This window comes from Scyliorhinus torazame, chromosome 3, assembly GCF_047496885.1.
Source record: "Scyliorhinus torazame isolate Kashiwa2021f chromosome 3, sScyTor2.1, whole genome shotgun sequence".
Lineage (NCBI taxonomy): Eukaryota > Metazoa > Chordata > Chondrichthyes > Carcharhiniformes > Scyliorhinidae > Scyliorhinus > Scyliorhinus torazame.
In genome coordinates this window covers 345,037,304-345,062,718 of record NC_092709.1, presented here as the reverse complement: position 1 = coordinate 345,062,718, position 25,415 = coordinate 345,037,304, and positions in this window count along the sequence as shown.

The window sequence follows — 25,415 nt, the reverse complement described above, 5'->3', positions numbered from 1 at the left end:
CCCGGACTGAAACAGTGTGGAGAAGGAGCTGGACTGAAACAGTGCGGAGACGGACCCGGACTGAAACAGTGCGGAGAGAGACCCGGACTGAAACAGTGCGGAGAGGGACCTGGACAGAAACAGTGCGGAGAAGGAGCTGGACTGAAACAGTGCGGAGACGGACCCGGACTGAAACAGTGCGGAGAGGGACCCGGACTGAAACAGAGCGGAGAGAGACCCAGACTGAAACAGTGCGGAGAGGGACCCGGACTGAAACAATGCGGAGAGGGACCCGGACTGAAACAGTGCGGAGAGGGACCCGGACTGAAACAGAGAGGAGAGGGACCCGGAATGAAACAGTGCGGAGAGGGACCCGGACTGAAACAGAGCGGAGAGGGACCCGGACTGAAACAGAGCGGAGAGGAACCCGGACTGAAACAGTGTGGAGAGGGAGCCGGACTGAAACAGTGCGGAGAGGGACCCGGACTGAAACAGTGCGGAGAGGGACCCGGACTGAAACAGAGTGGAGTGGGACCCGGACTGAAACAATGCGGAGAGGGACCCGGACTGAAACAGTGCGCAGAGGGACCCGGACTGAAACAGTGCAGAGAGCGACCCGGGATTAAACAGTGTGGAGAGGGACCCGGACTGAATCAGAGCGGAGAGGGACCCGAACTGAAACAGTGCGGAGAGGGACCCGGACTGAAACATGGCGGAGAGGGACACGGACTGAAACAGAGCGGAGAGGGACCAGGACAGAAACAGTGCGGAGAGGGACCCGGACTGAAACAGTGCGCAGAGTGACCCGGACTGACACAGTGCAGAGAGAGACCCGGACTGAAACAGTGCGGAGAGGGAACCGGACAGAAACAGTGCGGAGAGGGACCCGGACTGAAACAGTGCGCAGAGGGACCCGGACTGAAACAGTGCGGAGAGAGACCCGGACTGAAACAGTGCGGAGAGGGACCTGGACTGAAACATTGCGGAGAGGGACCTGGACTGAAACAGTGCGGAGAGGGACCCGGACTGAAACAGTGCGGAGAGGGACCCGGACTGAAACAGTGTGGAGAGGGACCTGGACTGACTCAGTGCAGAGAGGGACCCGGACTGAAACAAGGAGGAGAGGGACCTGGACTGACTCAGTGCAGAGAGCAACCCGGACTGAAACAGTGCGGAGAGGGACCCGGACTGAAACAGTGGAGAGACGGACCCGGACTGAAACAGTGCGGAGTGGGACCCGGACTGAAACAATGCGGAGAGGGACCCGGACTGAAACAGTGCGGAGAGGGAACCGGACTGAAACTGTGCGTGGACAGACCCTGACTGAAACAGTGCGGAGAGGGACCCGGAATTAAACAGTGTGGAGAGGGACCCGGACTGAATCAGAGCGGAGAGGGACCAGAACTGAAACAGTGCGGAGAGGGACACGGACTGAAACAGAGCGGAGAGGGACCCGGACAGAAACAGTGCGGAGAGGGACCCGGACTGAAACAGTGCGCAGAGGGACCCGGACTGAAACAGTGCGGAGAGAGACACGGACTGAAACAGTGCGGAGAGGGACCCGGACAGAAACAGTGCGGAGAGGGACCCAGACTGAAACAGTGCGCAGAGGGACCCGGACTGAAACAGTGCGGAGAGAGACCCGGACTGAAACAGTGCGGAGAGGGACCCGGACTGAAACATTGCGGAGTGGGACCCGGACTGAAACAATACGGAGAGGGACCCGGACTGAAACAGTGCGGAGAGGGAACCGGACTGAAACAGTGCGGGGAGAGACCCGGACTGAAACAGTGCGGAGAGGGACCCGGAATTAAACAGTGTGGAGAGGGACTCGGACTGAATCAGAGCGGAGAGGGACCCGAAGTGAAACAGTGCGGAGAGGGACCCGGACTGACACATGGCGGAGAGGGACACGGAGTGAAACAGTGCGGAGAGGGACCCGGACAGAAACAGTGCGGAGAGGGACCCGGACTGAAACAGTGCGCAGAGGGACCCGGACTGAAACAGTGCGGAGAGAGACCCGGACTGAAACAGTGCGGAGAGGGACCCGGACTGAAACAGAACGGAGAGGGACCGGGACTGAAAGAGTGCGGAGAGGGACCCGGACTGAAACAGTGCGGAGAGAGACCCGGACTGAAACAGTGCGGAGAGACACCCGGACTGAAACAGTGCGGAGAGCGACCCGGACTGAAACAGTGCGGAGAGACACCCGGACTGAAACAGTGCGGAGAGGGACCCGGACTGAAACAGTGCGGAGAGACACCCGGACTGAAACAGTGCGGAGAGCGACCCGGACTGAAACAGTGCGGAGAGGGACGAGGACTGAAACAGTGCGGAGAGGGACCCGGACTGAAACAGTGCGGACAGGGACCCGGGCTGAAACAGTGCGGAGAGGGACCCGGACTGAAACAGTGCGGAGAGGGAACCGGACTGAAACAGTGCAGAGAGGGACCCGGACTGAATCAGAGCGGAGAGGGACCCGGACTGAAACAGTGCGGAGAGGGAGCCGGACTGAAACAGTGCGGAGAGGGACCCGGACTGAAACAGTGCGGAGAGAGACCCGGACTGAAACAGTGCGGAGAGGGACCCGGACTGAAACAGTGCGGAGAGGGACCTGGACTGAAACAGTGCGGAGAGGGACCCGGACTGAAACAGTGTGGAGAGGAACCAGGACTGAAACAGTGGAGAGACGGACCCGGACTGAAACAGCGCGGAGTGGGACCCGGACTGAAACAATGCGGAGAGGGACCCGGACTGAAACAGTGCGGAGAGGGAACCGGACTGAAACAGTGCGGGGAGAGACCCGGACTGAAACAGTGCGGAGAGGGACCCGGAATTAAACAGTGTGGAGAGGGACCCGGACTGAATCAGAGCGGAGAGGGACCCGAACTGAAACAGTGCGGAGACGGACCCGGACTGAAACATGGCGGAGAGGGACACGGACTGAAACAGAGCGGAGAGGGACCCGGACAGAAACAGTGCGGAGACTGACCCGGACTGAAACAGTGCAGAGAGAGACCCGGACTGAAACAGTGCGGAGAGGGACCCGGACTGAAACAGTGCGGAGAGGGACCCGGACTGAAACAGTGCGCAGAGGGACCCGGACTGAAACAGTGCAGAGAGAGACCCGGACTGAAACAGTGCGGAGAGGGACCCGGACTGAAACAGTGCGGAGAGGGATCCGGACTGAAACAGTGCAGAGAGAGACCCGGACTGAAACAGTGCGGAGAGGGACCCGGACAGAAACAGTGTGGAGAGGGACCCGGACTGAAACAGTGCGCAGAGGGACCCGGACTGAAACAGTGCGGAGAGAGACCCGGACTGAAACAGTGCGGAGAGGGACCCGGACTGAAACAGGGCAGAGAGGGACCCGGACTGAAACAGTGCGGAGAGAGACCCGGACTGAAACAGTGCAGTGACGGACCCGGACTGAAACAGTGCGGAGAGGGACCCGGACTGAAACAGTGCGGAGAGAGACCCGGACCGAAACATTGCGGAGAGGGACCCGGACTGAAACAGTGCAGAGAGGAACCCGGACTGAAACAGTGCGGAGAGGGACCCGGACTGAAACAGAGTGGAGTGGGACCCGGACTGAAACAATGCGGAGAGGGACCCGGACTGAAACAGTGCGCAGAGGGACCCGGACTGAAACAGTGCAGAGAGGAACCCGGACTGAAACAGTGCGGAGAGGGACCCGGACTGAAACATGGCGGAGAGGGACACGGACTGAATCAGAGCGGAGAGGGACCCGGACTGAAACAGTGCGGAGAGGGAACCGGACTGAAACAGTGCGGGGAGAGACCCGGACTGAAACAGTGCAGAGAGGGACCCGGAATTAAACAGTGTGGAGAGGGACTCGGACTGAATCAGAGCGGAGAGGGACCCGAAGTGAAACAGTGCGGAGAGGGACCCGGACTTACACATGGCGGAGAGGGACACGGAGTGAAACAGTGCGGAGAGGGACCCGGACAGAAACAGTGCGGAGAGGGACCCGGACTGAAACAGTGCACAGAGGGACCCGGACTGAAACAGTGCGGAGAGAGACCCGGACTGAAACAGTGCGGAGAGGGACCCGGACTGAAACAGAACGGAGAGGGACCGGGACTGAAAGAGTGCGGAGAGGGACCCGGACTGAAACAGTGCGGAGAGAGACCCGGACTGAAACAGTGCGGAGAGACACCCGGACTGAAACAGTGCGGAGAGCGACCCGGACTGAAACAGTGCGGAGAGACACCCGGACTGAAACAGTGCGGAGAGGGACCCGGACTGAAACAGTGCGGAGAGACACCCGGACTGAAACAGTGCGGAGAGCGACCCGGACTGAAACAGTGCGGAGAGGGACGAGGACTGAAACAGTGCGGAGAGGGACCCGGACTGAAACAGTGCGGACAGGGACCCGGGCTGAAACAGTGCGGAGAGGGACCCGGACTGAAACAGTGCGGAGAGGGAACCGGACTGAAACAGTGCAGAGAGGGACCCGGACTGAATCAGAGCGGAGAGGGACCCGGACTGAAACAGTGCGGAGAGGGAGCCGGACTGAAACAGTGCGGAGAGGGACCCGGACTGAAACAGTGCGGAGAGAGACCCGGACTGAAACAGTGCGGAGAGGGACCCGGACTGAAACAGTGCGGAGAGGGACCTGGACTGAAACAGTGCGGAGAGGGACCCGGACTGAAACAGTGTGGAGAGGGACCAGGACTGAAACAGTGGAGAGACGGACCCGGACTGAAACAGCGCGGAGTGGGACCCGGACTGAAACAATGCGGAGAGGGACCCGGACTGAAACAGTGCGGAGAGGGAACCGGACTGAAACAGTGCGGGGAGAGACCCGGACTGAAACAGTGCGGAGAGGGACCCGGAATTAAACAGTGTGGAGAGGGACCCGGACTGAATCAGAGCGGAGAGGGACCCGAACTGAAACAGTGCGGAGACGGACCCGGACTGAAACATGGCGGAGAGGGACACGGACTGAAACAGAGCGGAGAGGGACCCGGACAGAAACAGTGCGGAGACTGACCCGGACTGAAACAGTGCAGAGAGAGACCCGGACTGAAACAGTGCGGAGAGGGACCCGGACTGAAACAGTGCGGAGAGGGACCCGGACTGAAACAGTGCGCAGAGGGACCCGGACTGAAACAGTGCAGAGAGAGACCCGGACTGAAACAGTGCGGAGAGGGACCCGGACTGAAACAGTGCGGAGAGGGATCCGGAATGAAACAGTGCAGAGAGAGACCCGGACTGAAACAGTGCGGAGAGGGACCCGGACAGAAACAGTGTGGAGAGGGACCCGGACTGAAACAGTGCGCAGAGGGACCCGGACTGAAACAGTGCGGAGAGAGACCCGGACTGAAACAGTGCGGAGAGGGACCCGGACTGAAACAGGGCAGAGAGGGACCCGGACTGAAACAGTGCGGAGAGAGACCCGGACTGAAACAGTGCAGTGACGGACCCGGACTGAAACAGTGCGGAGAGGGACCCGGACTGAAACAGTGCGGAGAGAGACCCGGACCGAAACATTGCGGAGAGGGACCCGGACTGAAACAGTGCAGAGAGGAACCCGGACTGAAACAGTGCGGAGAGGGACCCGGACTGAAACAGAGTGGAGTGGGACCCGGACTGAAACAATGCGGAGAGGGACCCGGACTGAAACAGTGCGCAGAGGGACCCGGACTGAAACAGTGCAGAGAGCGACCCGGGATTAAACAGTGTGGAGAGGGACCCGGACTGAATCAGAGCGGAGAGGGACCCGAACTGAAACAGTGCGGAGAGGGACCCGGACTGAAACATGGCGGAGAGGGACACGGACTGAAACAGAGCGGAGAGGGACCAGGACAGAAACAGTGCGGAGAGGGACCCGGACTGAAACAGTGCGCAGAGGGACCCGGACTGACACAGTGCAGAGAGAGACCCGGACTGAAACAGTGCGGAGAGGGAACCGGACAGAAACAGTGCGGAGAGGGACCCGGACTGAAACAGTGCACAGAGGGACCCGGACTGAAACAGTGCGGAGAGAGACCCGGACTGAAACAGTGCGGAGAGGGACCCGGACTGAAACATTGCGGAGAGGGACCTGGACTGAAACAGTGCGGAGAGGGACCCGGACTGAAACAGTGCGGAGAGGGACCCGGACTGAAACAGTGTGGAGAGGGACCTGGACTGACTCAGTGCAGAGAGGGACCCGGGCTGAAACAAGGAGGAGAGGGACCTGGACTGACTCAGTGCAGAGAGCAACCCGGACTGAAACAGTGCGGAGAGGGACCCGGACTGAAACAGTGGAGAGACGGACCCGGACTGAAACAGTGCGGAGTGGGACCCGGACTGAAACAATGCGGAGAGGGACCCGGACTGAAACAGTGCGGAGAGGGAACCGGACTGAAACAGTGCGGAGAGGGACGAGGACTGAAACAGTGCGGAGAGGGACCCGGACTGAAACAGTGCGGACAGGGACCCGGACTGAAACAGTGCGCAGAGGGACCCGGACTGAAACAGTGCGGAGAGAGACCCGGACTGAAACAGTGCGGAGAGGGACCCGGACTGAAACAGAACGGAGAGGGACCGGGACTGAAAGAGTGCGGAGAGGGACCCGGACTGAAACAGTGCGGAGAGAGACCTTGACTGAAACAGTGCGGAGAGACACCCGGACTGAAACAGTGCGGAGAGCGACCCGGACTGAAACAGTGCGGAGAGACACCCGGACTGAAACAGTGCGGAGAGGGACCCGGACTGAAAGAGTGCGGAGAGGGACCCGGACTGAAACAGTGCGCAGAGGGACCCGGACTGAAACAGTGCAGAGAGAGACCCGGACTGAAACAGTGCGGAGAGGGACCCGGACTGAAACAGTGCGGAGAGGGATCCGGACTGAAACAGTGCAGAGAGAGACCCGGACTGAAACAGTGCGGAGAGGGACCCGGACAGAAACAGTGTGGAGAGGGACCCGGACTGAAACAGTGCGCAGAGGGACCCGGACTGAAACAGAGCGGAGAGAGACCCGGACTGAAACAGTGCGGAGAGGGACCCGGACTGAAACAGGGCAGAGAGGGACCCGGACTGAAACAGTGCGGAGAGAGACCCGGACTGAAACAGTGCAGTGACGGACCCGGACTGAAACAGTGCGGAGAGGGACCCGGACTGAAACAGTGCGGAGAGAGACCCGGACCGAAACATTGCGGAGAGGGACCCGGACTGAAACAGTGCAGAGAGGAACCCGGACTGAAACAGTGCGGAGAGGGACCCGGACTGAAACAGAGTGGAGTGGGACCCGGACTGAAACAATGCGGAGAGGGACCCGGACTGAAACAGTGCGCAGAGGGACCCGGACTGAAACAGTGCAGAGAGCGACCCGGGATTAAACAGTGTGGAGAGGGACCCGGACTGAATCAGAGCGGAGAGGGACCCGAACTGAAACAGTGCGGAGAGGGACCCGGACTGAAACATGGCGGAGAGGGACACGGACTGAATCAGAGCGGAGAGGGACCCGGACTGAAACAGTGCGGAGAGGGAACCGGACTGAAACAGTGCGGGGAGAGACCCGGACTGAAACAGTGCAGAGAGGGACCCGGAATTAAACAGTGTGGAGAGGGACTCGGACTGAATCAGAGCGGAGAGGGACCCGAAGTGAAACAGTGCGGAGAGGGACCCGGACTGACACATGGCGGAGAGGGACACGGAGTGAAACAGTGCGGAGAGGGACCCGGACAGAAACAGTGCGGAGAGGGACCCGGACTGAAACAGTGCGCAGAGGGACCCGGACTGAAACAGTGCGGAGAGAGACCCGGACTGAAACAGTGCGGAGAGGGACCCGGACTGAAACAGAACGGAGAGGGACCGGGACTGAAAGAGTGCGGAGAGGGACCCGGACTGAAACAGTGCGGAGAGAGACCCGGACTGAAACAGTGCGGAGAGACACCCGGACTGAAACAGTGCGGAGAGCGACCCGGACTGAAACAGTGCGGAGAGACACCCGGACTGAAACAGTGCGGAGAGGGACCCGGACTGAAACAGTGCGGAGAGACACCCGGACTGAAACAGTGCGGAGAGCGACCCGGACTGAAACAGTGCGGAGAGGGACGAGGACTGAAACAGTGCGGAGAGGGACCCGGACTGAAACAGTGCGGACAGGGACCCGGGCTGAAACAGTGCGGAGAGGGACCCGGACTGAAACAGTGCGGAGAGGGAACCGGACTGAAACAGTGCAGAGAGGGACCCGGACTGAATCAGAGCGGAGAGGGACCCGGACTGAAACAGTGCGGAGAGGGAGCCGGACTGAAACAGTGCGGAGAGGGACCCGGACTGAAACAGTGCGGAGAGAGACCCGGACTGAAACAGTGCGGAGAGGGACCCGGACTGAAACAGTGCGGAGAGGGACCTGGACTGAAACAGTGCGGAGAGGGACCCGGACTGAAACAGTGTGGAGAGGGACCAGGACTGAAACAGTGGAGAGACGGACCCGGACTGAAACAGCGCGGAGTGGGACCCGGACTGAAACAATGCGGAGAGGGACCCGGACTGAAACAGTGCGGAGAGGGAACCGGACTGAAACAGTGCGGGGAGAGACCCGGACTGAAACAGTGCGGAGAGGGACCCGGAATTAAACAGTGTGGAGAGGGACCCGGACTGAATCAGAGCGGAGAGGGACCCGAACTGAAACAGTGCGGAGACGGACCCGGACTGAAACATGGCGGAGAGGGACACGGACTGAAACAGAGCGGAGAGGGACCCGGACAGAAACAGTGCGGAGACTGACCCGGACTGAAACAGTGCAGAGAGAGACCCGGACTGAAACAGTGCGGAGAGGGACCCGGACTGAAACAGTGCGGAGAGGGACCCGGACTGAAACAGTGCGCAGAGGGACCCGGACTGAAACAGTGCAGAGAGAGACCCGGACTGAAACAGTGCGGAGAGGGACCCGGACTGAAACAGTGCGGAGAGGGATCCGGACTGAAACAGTGCAGAGAGAGACCCGGACTGAAACAGTGCGGAGAGGGACCCGGACAGAAACAGTGTGGAGAGGGACCCGGACTGAAACAGTGCGCAGAGGGACCCGGACTGAAACAGTGCGGAGAGAGACCCGGACTGAAACAGTGCGGAGAGGGACCCGGACTGAAACAGGGCAGAGAGGGACCCGGACTGAAACAGTGCGGAGAGAGACCCGGACTGAAACAGTGCAGTGACGGACCCGGACTGAAACAGTGCGGAGAGGGACCCGGACTGAAACAGTGCGGAGAGAGACCCGGACCGAAACATTGCGGAGAGGGACCCGGACTGAAACAGTGCAGAGAGGAACCCGGACTGAAACAGTGCGGAGAGGGACCCGGACTGAAACAGAGTGGAGTGGGACCCGGACTGAAACAATGCGGAGAGGGACCCGGACTGAAACAGTGCGCAGAGGGACCCGGACTGAAACAGTGCAGAGAGCGACCCGGGATTAAACAGTGTGGAGAGGGACCCGGACTGAATCAGAGCGGAGAGGGACCCGAACTGAAACAGTGCGGAGAGGGACCCGGACTGAAACATGGCGGAGAGGGACACGGACTGAAACAGAGCGGAGAGGGACCAGGACAGAAACAGTGCGGAGAGGGACCCGGACTGAAACAGTGCGCAGAGGGACCCGGACTGAAACAGTGCGGAGAGGGACCCGGACTGAAACAGTGTGGAGAGGGACCTGGACTGACTCAGTGCAGAGAGGGACCCGGACTGAAACAAGGAGGAGAGGGACCTGGACTGACTCAGTGCAGAGAGCAACCCGGACTGAAACAGTGCGGAGAGGGACCCGGACTGAAACAGTGGAGAGACGGACCCGGACTGAAACAGTGCGGAGTGGGACCCGGACTGAAACAATGCGGAGAGGGACCCGGACTGAAACAGTGCGGAGAGGGAACCGGACTGAAACAGTGCGGAGAGGGACGAGGACTGAAACAGTGCGGAGAGGGACCCGGACTGAAACAGTGCGGACAGGGACCCGGAATGAAACAGTGCGCAGAGGGACCCGGACTGAAACAGTGCGGAGAGAGACCCGGACTGAAACAGTGCGGAGAGGGACCCGGACTGAAACAGAACGGAGAGGGACCGGGACTGAAAGAGTGCGGAGAGGGACCCGGACTGAAACAGTGCGGAGAGAGACCTTGACTGAAACAGTGCGGAGAGACACCCGGACTGAAACAGTGCGGAGAGCGACCCGGACTGAAACAGTGCGGAGAGACACCCGGACTGAAACAGTGCGGAGAGGGACCCGGACTGAAACAGTGCGGAGAGACACCCGGACTGAAACAGTGCGGAGAGCGACCCGGACTGAAACAGTGCGGAGAGGGACGAGGACTGAAACAGTGCGGAGAGGGACCCGGACTGAAACAGTGCGGACAGGGACCCGGGCTGAAACAGTGCGGAGAGGGACCCGGACTGAAACAGTGCGGAGAGGGAACCGGACTGAAACAGTGCAGAGAGGGACCCGGACTGAATCAGTGCGGAGAGGGACCCGGACTGAAACAGTGCGGAGAGGGACACGGACAGAAACAGTGCGGAGAGGGACCCGGACTGAAACAGTGCGGAGAGGGACCCAGACTGAAACAGTGCGGAGAGGGACACGGACTGAAACAGTGCGGAGAGGGACCCGGACTGAAACAGTGCGGAGAGACACCCGGACTGAAACAGTGCGGAGAGACAGCCGGACTGAAACAGTGCAGAGAGGGACCCGGACTGAAACAGTGCGGAGAGAGACCTGGACTGAAACAGAGCGGAGAGAGACACGGACTGAAACAGTGCGGAGAGGGACCCGGACTGAAACAGTGCGGAGAGGGACCCGGACTGAAACAGTGCGGAGAGGGAGCCGGACTGAAACAGTGCGGAGAGGGACCCGGACTGAAACAGTGCGGAGAGAGACCCGGACTGAAACAGTGCGGAGAGGGACCCGGACTGAAACAGGGCGGAGAGGGACCTGGACTGAAACAGTGCGGAGAGGGACCCGGACTGAAACAGTGTGGAGAGGGACCTGGACTGACTCAGTGCAGAGAGGGACCCGGACTGAAACAAGGAGGAGAGGGACCTGGACTGACTCAGTGCAGAGAGCAACCCAGACTGAAACAGTGCGGAGAGGGACCCGGACTGAAACAGTGGAGTGACGGACCCGGACTGAAACAGTGCGGAGTGGGACCCGGACTGAAACAATGCGGAGAGGGACCCGGACTGAAACAGTGCGGAGAGGGAACCGGACTGAAACAGTGCGGGGAGAAACCCGGACTGAAACAGTGCGGAGAGGGACCCGGAATTAAACAGTGTGGAGAGGGACCCGGACTGAATCACAGCGGAGAGGGACCCGAACTGAAACAGTGCGGAGAGGGACCCGGACTGAAACATGGCGGAGAGGGACACGGACTGAAACAGAGCGGAGAGGGACCCGGACAGAAACAGTGCGGAGACTGACCCGGACTGAAACAGTGCAGAGAGAGACCCGGACTGAAACAGTGCGGAGAGGGACCCGGACTGAAACAGTGCGGAGAGGGACCCGGACTGAAACAGTGCGCAGAGGGACCCGGACTGAAACAGTGCAGAGAGAGACCCGGACTGAAACATTGCGGAGAGGGACCCGGACTGAAACAGTGCGGAGAGGGACCCGGACTGAAACAGTGCGCAGAGGGACCCGGACTGAAACAGTGCAGAGAGAGACCCGGACTGAAACAGTGCGGAGAGGGACCCGGACAGAAACAGTGTGGAGAGGGACCCGGAATGAAACAGTGCGCAGAGGGACCCGGACTGAAACAGTGCGGAGAGAGACCCGGACTGAAACAGTGCGGAGAGGGACCCGGACTGAAACAGGGCAGAGAGGGTCCCGGACTGAAACATTGCGGAGAGAGACCCGGACTGAAACAGTGCGGAGAGAGACCCGGACCGAAACATTGCGGAGAGGGACCCGGACTGAAACAGTGCAGAGAGGAACCCGGACTGAAACAGTGCGGAGAGGGACCCGGACTGAAACAGAGTGGAGTGGGACCCGGACTGAAACAATGCGGAGAGGGACCCGGACTGAAACAGTGCGCAGAGGGACCCGGACTGAAACAGTGCAGAGAGCGACCCGGGATTAAACAGTGTGGAGAGGGACCCGGACTGAATCAGAGCGGACAGGGACCCGAACTGAAACAGTGCGGAGAGGGACCCGGACTGAAACATGGCGGAGAGGGACACGGACTGAAACAGAGCGGAGAGGGACCCGGACTGAAACAGTGCGGAGAGGGACCCGGACTGAAACAGTGCGCAGAGGGACCCGGACTGAAACAGTGCGCAGAGGGACCCGGACTGAAACAGTGCAGAGAGAGACCCGGACTGAAACAGTGCGGAGAGGGAACCGGACAGAAACAGTGCGGAGAGGGACCCGGACTGAAACAGTGCGCAGAGGGACCCGGACTGAAACAGTGCGGAGAGAGACCCGGACTGAAACAGTGCGGAGAGGGACCCGGACTGAAACATTGCGGAGAGGGACCTGGACTGAAACAGTGCGGAGAGGGACCTGGACTGAAACAGTGCGGAGAGGGACCCGGACTGAAACAGTGCGGAGAGGGACCCGGACTGAAACAGTGCGCAGAGGGACCCGGACTGAAACAGTGCGGAGAGAGACCCGGACTGAAACAGTGCGGAGAGGGACCCGGACTGAAACAGTGCGGAGAGGGACCCGGACTGAAACAGTGCGGAGAGGGACCTGGACTGAAACAGTGCGGAGAGGGACCCGGACTGAAACAGTGTGGAGAGGGACCAGGACTGAAACAGTGGAGAGACGGACCCGGACTGAAACAGCGCGGAGTGGGACCCGGACTGAAACAATGCGGAGAGGGACCCGGACTGAAACAGTGCGGAGAGGGAACCGGACTGAAACAGTGCGGGGAGAGACCCGGACTGAAACAGTGCGGAGAGGGACCCGGAATTAAACAGTGTGGAGAGGGACCCGGACTGAATCAGAGCGGAGAGGGACCCGAACTGAAACAGTGCGGAGACGGACCCGGACTGAAACATGGCGGAGAGGGACACGGACTGAAACAGAGCGGAGAGGGACCCGGACAGAAACAGTGCGGAGACTGACCCGGACTGAAACAGTGCAGAGAGAGACCCGGACTGAAACAGTGCGGAGAGGGACCCGGACTGAAACAGTGCGGAGAGGGACCCGGACTGAAACAGTGCGCAGAGGGACCCGGACTGAAACAGTGCAGAGAGAGACCCGGACTGAAACAGTGCGGAGAGGGACCCGGACTGAAACAGTGCGGAGAGGGATCCGGACTGAAACAGTGCAGAGAGAGACCCGGACTGAAACAGTGCGGAGAGGGACCCGGACAGAAACAGTGTGGAGAGGGACCCGGACTGAAACAGTGCGCAGAGGGACCCGGACTGAAACAGTGCGGAGAGAGACCCGGACTGAAACAGTGCGGAGAGGGACCCGGACTGAAACAGGGCAGAGAGGGACCCGGACTGAAACAGTGCGGAGAGAGACCCGGACTGAAACAGTGCAGTGACGGACCCGGACTGAAACAGTGCGGAGAGGGACCCGGACTGAAACAGTGCGGAGAGAGACCCGGACCGAAACATTGCGGAGAGGGACCCGGACTGAAACAGTGCAGAGAGGAACCCGGACTGAAACAGTGCGGAGAGGGACCCGGACTGAAACAGAGTGGAGTGGGACCCGGACTGAAACAATGCGGAGAGGGACCCGGACTGAAACAGTGCGCAGAGGGACCCGGACTGAAACAGTGCAGAGAGCGACCCGGGATTAAACAGTGTGGAGAGGGACCCGGACTGAATCAGAGCGGAGAGGGACCCGAACTGAAACAGTGCGGAGAGGGACCCGGACTGAAACATGGCGGAGAGGGACACGGACTGAAACAGAGCGGAGAGGGACCAGGACAGAAACAGTGCGGAGAGGGACCCGGACTGAAACAGTGCGCAGAGGGACCCGGACTGAAACAGTGCGGAGAGGGACCCGGACTGAAACAGTGTGGAGAGGGACCTGGACTGACTCAGTGCAGAGAGGGACCCGGACTGAAACAAGGAGGAGAGGGACCTGGACTGACTCAGTGCAGAGAGCAACCCGGACTGAAACAGTGCGGAGAGGGACCCGGACTGAAACAGTGGAGAGACGGACCCGGACTGAAACAGTGCGGAGTGGGACCCGGACTGAAACAATGCGGAGAGGGACCCGGACTGAAACAGTGCGGAGAGGGAACCGGACTGAAACAGTGCGGAGAGGGACGAGGACTGAAACAGTGCGGAGAGGGACCCGGACTGAAACAGTGCGGACAGGGACCCGGAATGAAACAGTGCGCAGAGGGACCCGGACTGAAACAGTGCGGAGAGAGACCCGGACTGAAACAGTGCGGAGAGGGACCCGGACTGAAACAGAACGGAGAGGGACCGGGACTGAAAGAGTGCGGAGAGGGACCCGGACTGAAACAGTGCGGAGAGAGACCTTGACTGAAACAGTGCGGAGAGACACCCGGACTGAAACAGTGCGGAGAGCGACCCGGACTGAAACAGTGCGGAGAGACACCCGGACTGAAACAGTGCGGAGAGGGACCCGGACTGAAACAGTGCGGAGAGACACCCGGACTGAAACAGTGCGGAGAGCGACCCGGACTGAAACAGTGCGGAGAGGGACGAGGACTGAAACAGTGCGGAGAGGGACCCGGACTGAAACAGTGCGGACAGGGACCCGGGCTGAAACAGTGCGGAGAGGGACCCGGACTGAAACAGTGCGGAGAGGGAACCGGACTGAAACAGTGCAGAGAGGGACCCGGACTGAATCAGTGCGGAGAGGGACCCGGACTGAAACAGTGCGGAGAGGGACACGGACAGAAACAGTGCGGAGAGGGACCCGGACTGAAACAGTGCGGAGAGGGACCCAGACTGAAACAGTGCGGAGAGGGACACGGACTGAAACAGTGCGGAGAGGGACCCGGACTGAAACAGTGCGGAGAGACACCCGGACTGAAACAGTGCGGAGAGACAGCCGGACTGAAACAGTGCAGAGAGGGACCCGGACTGAAACAGTGCGGAGAGAGACCTGGACTGAAACAGAGCGGAGAGAGACACGGACTGAAACAGTGCGGAGAGGGACCCGGACTGAAACAGTGCGGAGAGGGACCCGGACTGAAACAGTGCGGAGAGGGAGCCGGACTGAAACAGTGCGGAGAGGGACCCGGACTGAAACAGTGCGGAGAGAGACCCGGACTGAAACAGTGCGGAGAGGGACCCGGACTGAAACAGGGCGGAGAGGGACCTGGACTGAAACAGTGCGGAGAGGGACCCGGACTGAAACAGTGTGGAGAGGGACCTGGACTGACTCAGTGCAGAGAGGGACCCGGACTGAAACAAGGAGGAGAGGGACCTGGACTGACTCAGTGCAGAGAGCAACCCAGACTGAAACAGTGCGGAGAGGGACCCGGACTGAAACAGTGGAGAGACGGACCCGGACTGAAACAGTGCGGAGTGGGACCCGGACTGAAACAATGCGGAGAGGGACCCGGACTGAAACAGTGCGGAGAGGGAACCGGACTGAAACAGTGCGGGGAGAAACCCGGACTGAAACAGTGCGGAGAGGGACCCGGAATTAAACAGTGTGGAGAGGGACCCGGACTGAATCACAGCGGAGAGGGACCCGAACTGAAACAGTGCGGAGAGGGACCCGGACTGAAACATGGCGGAGAGGGACACGGACTGAAACAGAGCGGAGAGGGACCCGGACAGAAACAGTGCGGAGACTGACCCGGACTGAAACAGTGCAGAGAGAGACCCGGACTGAAACAGTGCGGAGAGGGACCCGGACTGAAACAGTGCGGAGAGGGACCCGGACTGAAACAGTGCGCAGAGGGACCCGGACTGAAACAGTGCAGAGAGAGACCCGGACTGAAACATTGCGGAGAGGGACCCGGACTGAAACAGTGCGGAGAGGGACCCGGACTGAAACAGTGCGCAGAGGGACCCGGACTGAAACAGTGCAGAGAGAGACCCGGACTGAAACAGTGCGGAGAGGGACCCGGACAGAAACAGTGTGGAGAGGGACCCGGACTGAAACAGTGCGCAGAGGGACCCGGACTGAAACAGTGCGGAGAGAGACCCGGACTGAAACAGTGCGGAGAGGGACTCGGACTGAAACAGGGCAGAGAGGGTCCCGGACTGAAACATTGCGGAGAGAGACCCGGACTGAAACAGTGCGGAGAGAGACCCGGACCGAAACATTGCGGAGAGGGACCCGGACTGAAACAGTGCAGAGAGGAACCCGGACTGAAACAGTGCGGAGAGGGACCCGGACTGAAACAGAGTGGAGTGGGACCCGGACTGAAACAATGCGGAGAGGGACCCGGACTGAAACAGTGCGCAGAGGGACCCGGACTGAAACAGTGCAGAGAGCGACCCGGGATTAAACAGTGTGGAGAGGGACCCGGACTGAATCAGAGCGGACAGGGACCCGAACTGAAACAGTGCGGAGAGGGACCCGGACTGAAACATGGCGGAGAGGGACACGGACTGAAACAGAGCGGAGAGGGACCCGGACTGAAACAGTGCGGAGAGGGACCCGGACTGAAACAGTGCGCAGAGGGACCCGGACTGAAACAGTGCGCAGAGGGACCCGGACTGAAACAGTGCAGAGAGAGACCCGGACTGAAACAGTGCGGAGAGGGAACCGGACAGAAACAGTGCGGAGAGGGACCCGGACTGAAACAGTGCGCAGAGGGACCCGGACTGAAACAGTGCGGAGAGAGACCCGGACTGAAACAGTGCGGAGAGGGACCCGGACTGAAACATTGCGGAGAGGGACCTGGACTGAAACAGTGCGGAGAGGGACCTGGACTGAAACAGTGCGGAGAGGGACCCGGACTGAAACAGTGCGGAGAGGGACCCGGACTGAAACAGTGCGCAGAGGGACCCGGACTGAAACAGTGCGGAGAGAGACCCGGACTGAAACAGTGCGGAGAGGGACCCGGACTGAAACATTGCGGAGAGGGACCTGGACTGAAACATTGCGGAGAGGGACCTGGACTGACTCAGTGCAGAGAGGGACCCGGACTGAAACAAGGAGGAGAGGGACCTGGACTGACTCAGTGCAGAGAGCAACCCGGACTGAAACAGTGCGGAGAGGGACCCGGACTGAAACAGTGGAGAGACGGACCCGGACTGAAACAGTGCGGAGTGGGACCCTGACTGAAACAATGCGGAGAGGGACCCGGACTGAAACAGTGCGGAGAGGGAACCGGACTGAAACAGTGCGGTTAGAGACCCTGACTGAAACAGTGCGGAGAGGGACCCGGAATTAAACAGTGTGGAGAGGGACCCGGACTGAATCAGAGCGGAGAGGGACCAGAACTGACACAGTGCGGAGAGGGACACGGACTGAAACAGAGCGGAGAGGGACCCGGACAGAAACAGTGCGGAGAGGGACCCGGACTGAAACAGTGCGCAGAGGGACCCGGACTGAAACAGTGCGGAGAGAGACCCGGACTGAAACAGTGCGGAGAGGGACCCGGACAGAAACAGTGCGGAGAGGGACCCGGACTGAAACAGTGCGCAGAGGGACCCGGACTGAAACAGTGCGGAGAGAGACCCGGACTGAAACAGTGCGGAGAGGGACCCGGACTGAAACATTGCGGAGTGGGACCCGGACTGAAACAATACGGAGAGGGACCCGGACTGAAACAGTGCGGAGAGGGAACCGGACTGAAACAGTGCGGGGAGAGACCCGGACTGAAACAGTGCGGAGAGGGACCCGGAATTAAACAGTGTGGAGAGGGACTCGGACTGAATCAGAGCGGAGAGGGACACGAACTGAAACAGTGCGGAGAGGGACCCGGACTGACACATGGCGGAGAGGGACAAGGAGTGAAACAGTGCGGAGAGGGACCCGGACAGAAACAGTGCGGAGAGGGACCCGGACTGAAACAGTGCGCAGAGGGACCCGGACTGAAACAGTGCGGAGAGAGACCCGGACTGAAACAGTGCGGAGAGGGACCCGGACAGAAACAGTGCGGAGAGGGACCCGGACTGAAACAGTACGCAGAGGGACCCGGACTGAAACAGTGCGGAGAGAGACCCGGACTGAAACAGTGCGGAGAGGGACCCGGACTGAAACAGGGCAGAGGGGGACCCGGACTGAAACAGCGCGGAGAGGGACCCGGACTGAAACAGGGCGGAGAAGAACCCGGACTGAAACAGTGCGGAGAGGGACCCGGACTGAAACAGGGCAGAGAGGGACCCGGACTGAAACAGTGCGGAGAGGGACCCGGACTGAAACAGTGCGGAGAAGAACCCGGACTGAAACAGTGCGGAGAGGGACCCGGACTGAAACAGTGCGGAGAGGGACCCAGACTGAAACAGTGCGGAGAGGGACCCGGACTGAAACAGTGCGGAAAGGGACCCGGACTGAAACAGTGCGGAGAGGAACCCGGACTGAAACAGGGCGGAGAAGAACCCGGACTGAAACAGTGCGGAGAGGGACCCGGACTGAAACAGTGCGGAGAGGGACCCAGACTGAAACAGTGCGGAGAGAGACCCGGACCGAAACAGTGCGGAGAGGGACCCGGACTGAAACAGTGCGGAGAGGGACCCGGACTGAAACAGGGCGGAGAGGGACCCGGACTGAAACAGAGCGGAGAGGGACCCGGACAGAAACAGTGCGGAGAGGGACCCGGACTGAAACAGTGCGGAGAGGAACCCGGACTGAAACAGTGCGGAGAGGGACGCGGACTGAAACAGTGCAGAGAGGAACGCGAAATGAAACAGTGCGGAGAGGGACCCGGACTGAAACAGAGCGGAGAGAGACCCTGACTGAAACAGTGCGGAGAGGGACCTGGACTGAAACAGTGCGGAGAGGAACACGGATTGAAACAGTGCGGAGCGGGACCCGGACTGAAACAGAGCGGAGAGGGACCCGGACAGAAACAGTGCGGAGAGGTACCCGGACTGAAACAGTGCGGAGAGGGAACCGGACTGAAACAGTGCGGGGAGAGACCCGGACTGAAACAGTGCGGAGAGGGACCCGGAATTAAACAGTGCGGAGTGGGACCCGGACTGAAACAATGCGGAGAGGGACCCGGACTGAAACAGTGCCGGGAGGGAACCGTACTGAAACAGTGCGGGGAGAGACCGGACTGAAACAGTGCGGAGAGGGACCAGGAATTAAACAGTGTGGAGAGGGACCCCGACTGAATCAGAGCGGAGAGGGACCCGAACTGAAACAGTGCGGAGAGGGACCCCGACTGAAACATGGCGGAGAGGGACACGGACTGAAACAGAGCGGAGCGGGACCCGGACAGAACCAGTGCGGAGAGGGACCCGGACTGAAACAGTGCGGAGAGAGACACGGACTGAAACAGTGCGGAGAGGGACCCGGACAGAAACAGTGCGGAGAGGGACCCGGACTGAAACAGTGCGCAGAGGGACCCGGACTGAAACAGTGCGGAGAGAGACCCGGACTGAAACAGTGCGGAGAGGGACCCGGACTGAAACAGGGCAGAGAGGGACCCGGACTGAAACAGTGCGGAGAGAGACCCGGACTGAAACAGTGCGGAGAAGGACCCGGACTGAAACAGTGCGGAGAGGGACCCGGACTGAAACAGTGCGGAGAGAGACCCGGACCAAAACAGTGCGGAGAGGGATCCGGACTTAAACAGTGCGGAGAGAGACCCGGACCGAAACAGTGCGGAGAGGGACCCGGACTGAAACAGAGTGGAGAGGGACCCGGACTGAAAGAGCGCGGAGAGGGACCCAGACTGAAACACTGTGGAGAGGGACCCGGACTGAAACAGTGCGGAGAGGGACCCGGACTGAAACAGTGCGGAGAGGGACCCGGACTGAAACAGTGCGGAGAGAGACCCGGACTGAAACAGTGCGGAGAGGGACCTGGACTGAAACAGTGCGGAGAGGGACCCGGACTGAAACAGTTTGGAGAGGGACCTGGACTGACTCAGTGCAGAGAGGGACCCGGACTGAAACAAGGGGGAGAGGGACCTGGACTGACTCAGTGCAGAGAGCAACCCGGACTGAAACAGTGCGGAGAGGGACCCGGACAGAAACAGTGGAGAGACGGACCCGGACTGAAACAGTGCGGAGTGGGACCCGGACTGAAACAATGCGGAGAGGGACCCGGACTGAAACAGTGCGGAGAGGGACCCGGACTGAAACAGTGCGGAGAGGAACCCGGACTGAAACAGTGCGGAGAGGGACCCGGACTGAAACAGTGCGGAGAGGGAACCGGACTGAAACATTGCGGGGAGAGACCCGGACTGAAACATTGCGGAGAGGGACCCGGAATTAAACAGTGCGGAGTGGGACCCGGACTGAAACATTGCGGAGAGGGACCCTGACTGAAACAGTGCAGAGAGGGAGCCGGACTGAAACAGTGTGGAGAGGGACCCGGACTGAATCAGAGCGGAGAGGGACCCGAACTGAAACAGTGCGGAGAGGGACCCCGACTGAAACATGGCGGAGAGGGACACGGACTGAAACAGAGCGGAGAGGGACCCGGACAGAAACAGTGCGGAGAGGGACCCGGACTGAAACAGTGCGCAGAGGGACCCGGACTGAAACAGTGCGGAGAGAGACCCGGACTGAAACAGGGCAGAGAGAGACCCGGACTGAAACAGTGCGGAGAGTGACCCGGACAGAAACAGTGTGGAGAGGGACCCGGACTGAAACAGTGCGCAGAGGGACCCGGACTGAAACAGTGCGGAGAGAGACCCGGACTGAAACAGTGCGGAGAGAGACCCGGACTGAAACAGTGCGGAGAGGGACCCGGACAGAAACAGTGTGGAGAGGGACCCGGACTGAAACAGTGCGCAGAGGGACCCGGACTGAAACAGTGCGGAGAGAGACCCGGACTGAAACAGTGCGGAGAGGGACCCGGACTGAAACAGTGCGCAGAGGGACCCGGACTGAAACAGTGCGGAGAGGGACCCGGACTGAAACAGTGCGGAGAGAGACCCGGACTGAAACAGTGCGGAGAGGGACCCGGACAGAAACAGTGTGGAGAGGGACCCGGACTGAAACAGTGCGCAGAGGGACCCGGACTGAAACAGTGCGGAGAGAGACCCGGACTGAAACAGTGCGGAGAGGGACCCGGACTGAAACAGGGCAGAGAGGGACCCGGACTGAAACAGTGCGGAGAGAGACCCGGACTGAAACAGTGCGGAGAGGGACCCGGACTGAAACAGTGCGGAGAGAGACCCGGACTGAAACAGTACGGAGAGAGACCCGGACCGAAACAGTGCGGAGAGGGACCCGGACTGAAACAGTGCAGAGAGGAACCCGGACTGAAACAGTGCGGAGTGGGACCCGGACTGAAACAGAGTGGAGAGGGACCCGGACTGAAAGAGCGCGGAGAGGGACCCAGACTGAAACACTGTGGAGAGGGACCCGGACTGAAACAGTGCGAAGAGGAACCCAGACTGAAACAGTGCGGAGAGGGGCCTGGACTGAAACAGTGCGGAGAGGGACCCGGACTAAAACAGTGTGGAGAGGGACCCGGACTGAAACAATGCGGAGAGGAACCTGGACTGAAACAATGCGGAGAGGGACCCGGACTGAAACAATGCGGAGAGGAACCCGGACTGAAACAGTGAGGAGAGGGACCCGGACTGAAACAGTGCGGAGAGGGACCCGGGCTGAAACAGTGCGGAGAGGAACCCGGACTGAAACAGTGCGGAGAGGGACCTGGACTGACTCAGTGCAGAGAGGGACCCGGACTGAAACAAGGAGGAGAGGGACCTGGACTGACTCAGTGCAGAGAGCAACCCGGACTGAAACAGTGCGGAGAGGGACCTTGACTGACTCAGTGCGGAGAGGGACCCGGACTGAAACAAGGAGGAGAGGGACCTGGACTGACTCAGTGCAGAGAGCAACCCGGACTGAAACAGTGCGGAGAGGGACCCGGACTGAAACAGTGGAGAGACGGACCCGGACTGAAACAGTGCGGAGAGGGACCCGGACTGAAACAATGCGGAGAGGGACCCGGACTGAAACAGTGCGGAGAGGGACCCGGACTGAAACAGTGCGGAGAGGGACCCGGAATTAAACAGTGTGGAGAGGGACCCGGACTGAATCAGACGGAGAGGGACCCGAAATTAAACAGTGCGGAGAGGGACCCGGACTGAAACATGGCGGAGAGGGACACGGACTGAAACAGAGCGGAGAGGGACCCGGACAGAAACAGTGTGGAGAGGGACCCGTACTGAAACAGTGCGTAGAGGGACCCGGACTGAAACAGTGCGGAGAGAGACCCGGACTGAAACAGTGCGGAGAGGGACCCGGACAGAAACAGCGCGGAGAGGGACCCGGACTGAAACAGTGCGCAGAGGGACCCGGACTGAAACAGTGCGGAGAGAGACCCGGACTGAAACAGTGCGGAGAGGGACCCGGACTGAAACAGGGCAGAGAGGGACCCGGACTGAAACAGTGCGGAGAGAGACCCGGACTGAAACAGTGCGGAGAGGGACCCGGGCTGAAACAGTGCGGAGAGGGACCCGGACTGAAACAGTGCGGAGAGAGACCCGGACCGAAACAGTGCGGAGAGGGACCCGGACTGAAACAGTGCAGAGAGGAACCCGGGCTGAAACAGTGCGGAGTGGGACCCGGACTGAAACAGAGTGGAGAGGGACCCGGACTGAAAGAGCGCGGAGAGGGACCCAGACTGAAACACTGTGGAGAGGGACCCGGACTGAAACAGTGCGAAGAGGAACCCAGACTGAAACAGTGCGGAGAGGGGCCTGGACTGAAACAGTGCGGAGAGGGACCCGGACTAAAACAGTGTGGAGAGGGACCTGGACTGACTCAGTGCAGAGAGGGACCCGGACTGAAACAAGGAGGAGAGGGACCTGGACTGACTCAGTGCAGAGAGCAACCCGGACTGAAACAGTGCGGAGAGGGACCTTGACTGACTCAGTGCGGAGAGGGACCCGGACTGAAACAAGGAGGAGAGGGACCTGGACTGACTCAGTGCAGAGAGCAACCCGGACTGAAACAGTGCGGAGAGGGACCCGGACTGAAACAGTGGAGAGATGGACCCGGACTGAAAGAGTGCGGAGTGGGACCCGGACTGAAACAATGCGGAGAGGGACCCGGACTGAAAAAGTGCGGAGAGGGAACCGGACTGAAACAGTGCGGGGAGAGACCCGGACTGAAACAGTGCGGAGAGGGACCCGGACTGAAACAGTGCGGAGAGGGACCCGGAATTAAACAGTGTGGAGAGGGACCCGGACTGAATCAGACGGAGAGGGACCCGAACTGAAACATGGCGGAGAGGGACACGGACTGAAACAGAGCGGAGAGGGACCCGGACAGAAACAGTGCGGAGAGGGACCCGTACTGAAACAGTGCGTAGAGGGACCCGGACTGAAACAGTGCGGAGAGAGACCCGGACTGAAACAGTGCGGAGAGGGACCCGGGCTGAAACAGTGCGCAGAGGGACCCGGACTGAAACAGTGCAGAGAGAGACCCGGACTGAAACAGTGCGCAGAGGGACCCAGACTGAAACAGTGCGGAGAGGGACCCGGACTGAAACAGGGCAGAGAGGGACCCGGACTGAAACAGTGCGGAGAGGGACCCGGACTGAAACAGTGCGCAGAGGGACCCAGACTGAAACAGTGCGGAGAGGGACCCGGACTGAAACAGGGCAGAGAGGGACCCGGACTGAAACAGTGCGGAGAGGGACCCGGACTGAAACAGGGCACAGAGGGACCCGGACTGAAACAGTGCGGAGAGGGAACCGGACTGAAAAAGTGCGGAGAGGGAACCGGACTGAAACAGTGCGGGGAGAGACCCGGACTGAAACAGTGCGGAGAGGGACCCGGACTGAAACAGTGCGGAGAGGGACCCGGAATTAAACAGTGTGGAGAGGGACCCGGACTGAATCAGACGGAGAGGGACCCGAAATTAAACAGTGCGGAGAGGGACCCGGACTGAAACATGGCGGAGAGGGACACGGACTGAAACAGAGCGGAGAGGGACCCGGACAGAAACAGTGCGGAGAGGGACCCGTACTGAAACAGTGCGTAGAGGGACCCGGACTGAAACAGTGCGGAGAGAGACCCGGACTGAAACAGTGCGGAGAGGGACCCGGACAGAAACAGTGCGGAGAGGGACCCGGACTGAAACAGTGCGCAGAGGGACCCGGACTGAAACAGTGCGGAGAGAGACCCGGACTGAAACAGTGCGGAGAGGGACCCGGACTGAAACAGGGCAGAGAGGGACCCAGACTGAAACAGTGCGGAGAGAGACCCGGACTGAAACAGTGCGGAGAGGGACCCGGGCTGAAACAGTGCGGAGAGGGACCCGGACTGAAACAGTGCGGAGAGAGTCCCGGACCGAAACAGTGCGGAGAGGGACCCGGACTGAAACAGTGCAGAGAGGAACCCGGACTGAAACAGTGCGGAGTGGGACCCGGACTGAAACAGAGTGGAGAGGGACCCGGACTGAAAGAGCGCGGAGAGGGACCCAGACTGAAACACTGTGGAGAGGGACCCGGACTGAAACAGTGCGAAGAGGAACCCAGACTGAAACAGTGCGGAGAGGGGCCTGGACTGAAACAGTGCGTAGAGGGACCCGGACTAAAACAGTGTGGAGAGGGGCCTGGACTGACTCAGTGCAGAGAGGGACCCGGACAGAAACAAGGAGGAGAGGGACCTGGACTGACTCAGTGCAGAGAGCAACCCGGACTGAAACAGTGCGGAGAGGGACCTTGACTGACTCAGTGCGGAGAGGGACCCGGACTGAAACAAGGATGAGAGGGACCTGGACTGACTCAGTGCAGAGAGCAACCCGGACTGAAACAGTGCGGAGAGGGACCCGGACTGAAACAGTGGAGAGATGGACCCGGACTGAAAGAGTGCGGAGTGGGACCCGGACTGAAACAATGCGAGAGGGACCCGGACTGAAAAAGTGCGGAGAAGGAACCGGACTGAAACAGTGCGGGGAGAGACCCGGACTGAAACAGTGCGGAGAGGGACCCGGACTGAAACAGTGCGGAGAGGGACCCGGAATTAAACAGTGTGGAGAGGGACCCGGACTGAATCAGACGGAGAGGGACCCGAACTGAAACAGTGCGGAGAGGGACCCGGACTGAAACATGGCGGAGAGGGACACGGACTGAAACAGAGCGGAGAGGGACCCGGACAGAAACAGTGCGGAGAGGGACCCGTACTGAAACAGTGCGTAGAGGGACCCGGACTGAAACAGTGCGGAGAGAGACCCGGACTGAAACAGTGCGGAGAGGGACCGGGACAGAAACAGTGCGGAGAGGGACCCGGACTGAAACAGTGCGCAGAGGGACCCAGACTGAAACAGTGCGGAGAGGGACCCGGACTGAAACAGGGCAGAGAGGGACCCGGACTGAAACAGTGCGGAGAGGGACCCGGACTGAAAAAGTGCGGAGAGGAACCCGGACTGAAACAGTGCGGAGAAGAACTCGGACTGAAACA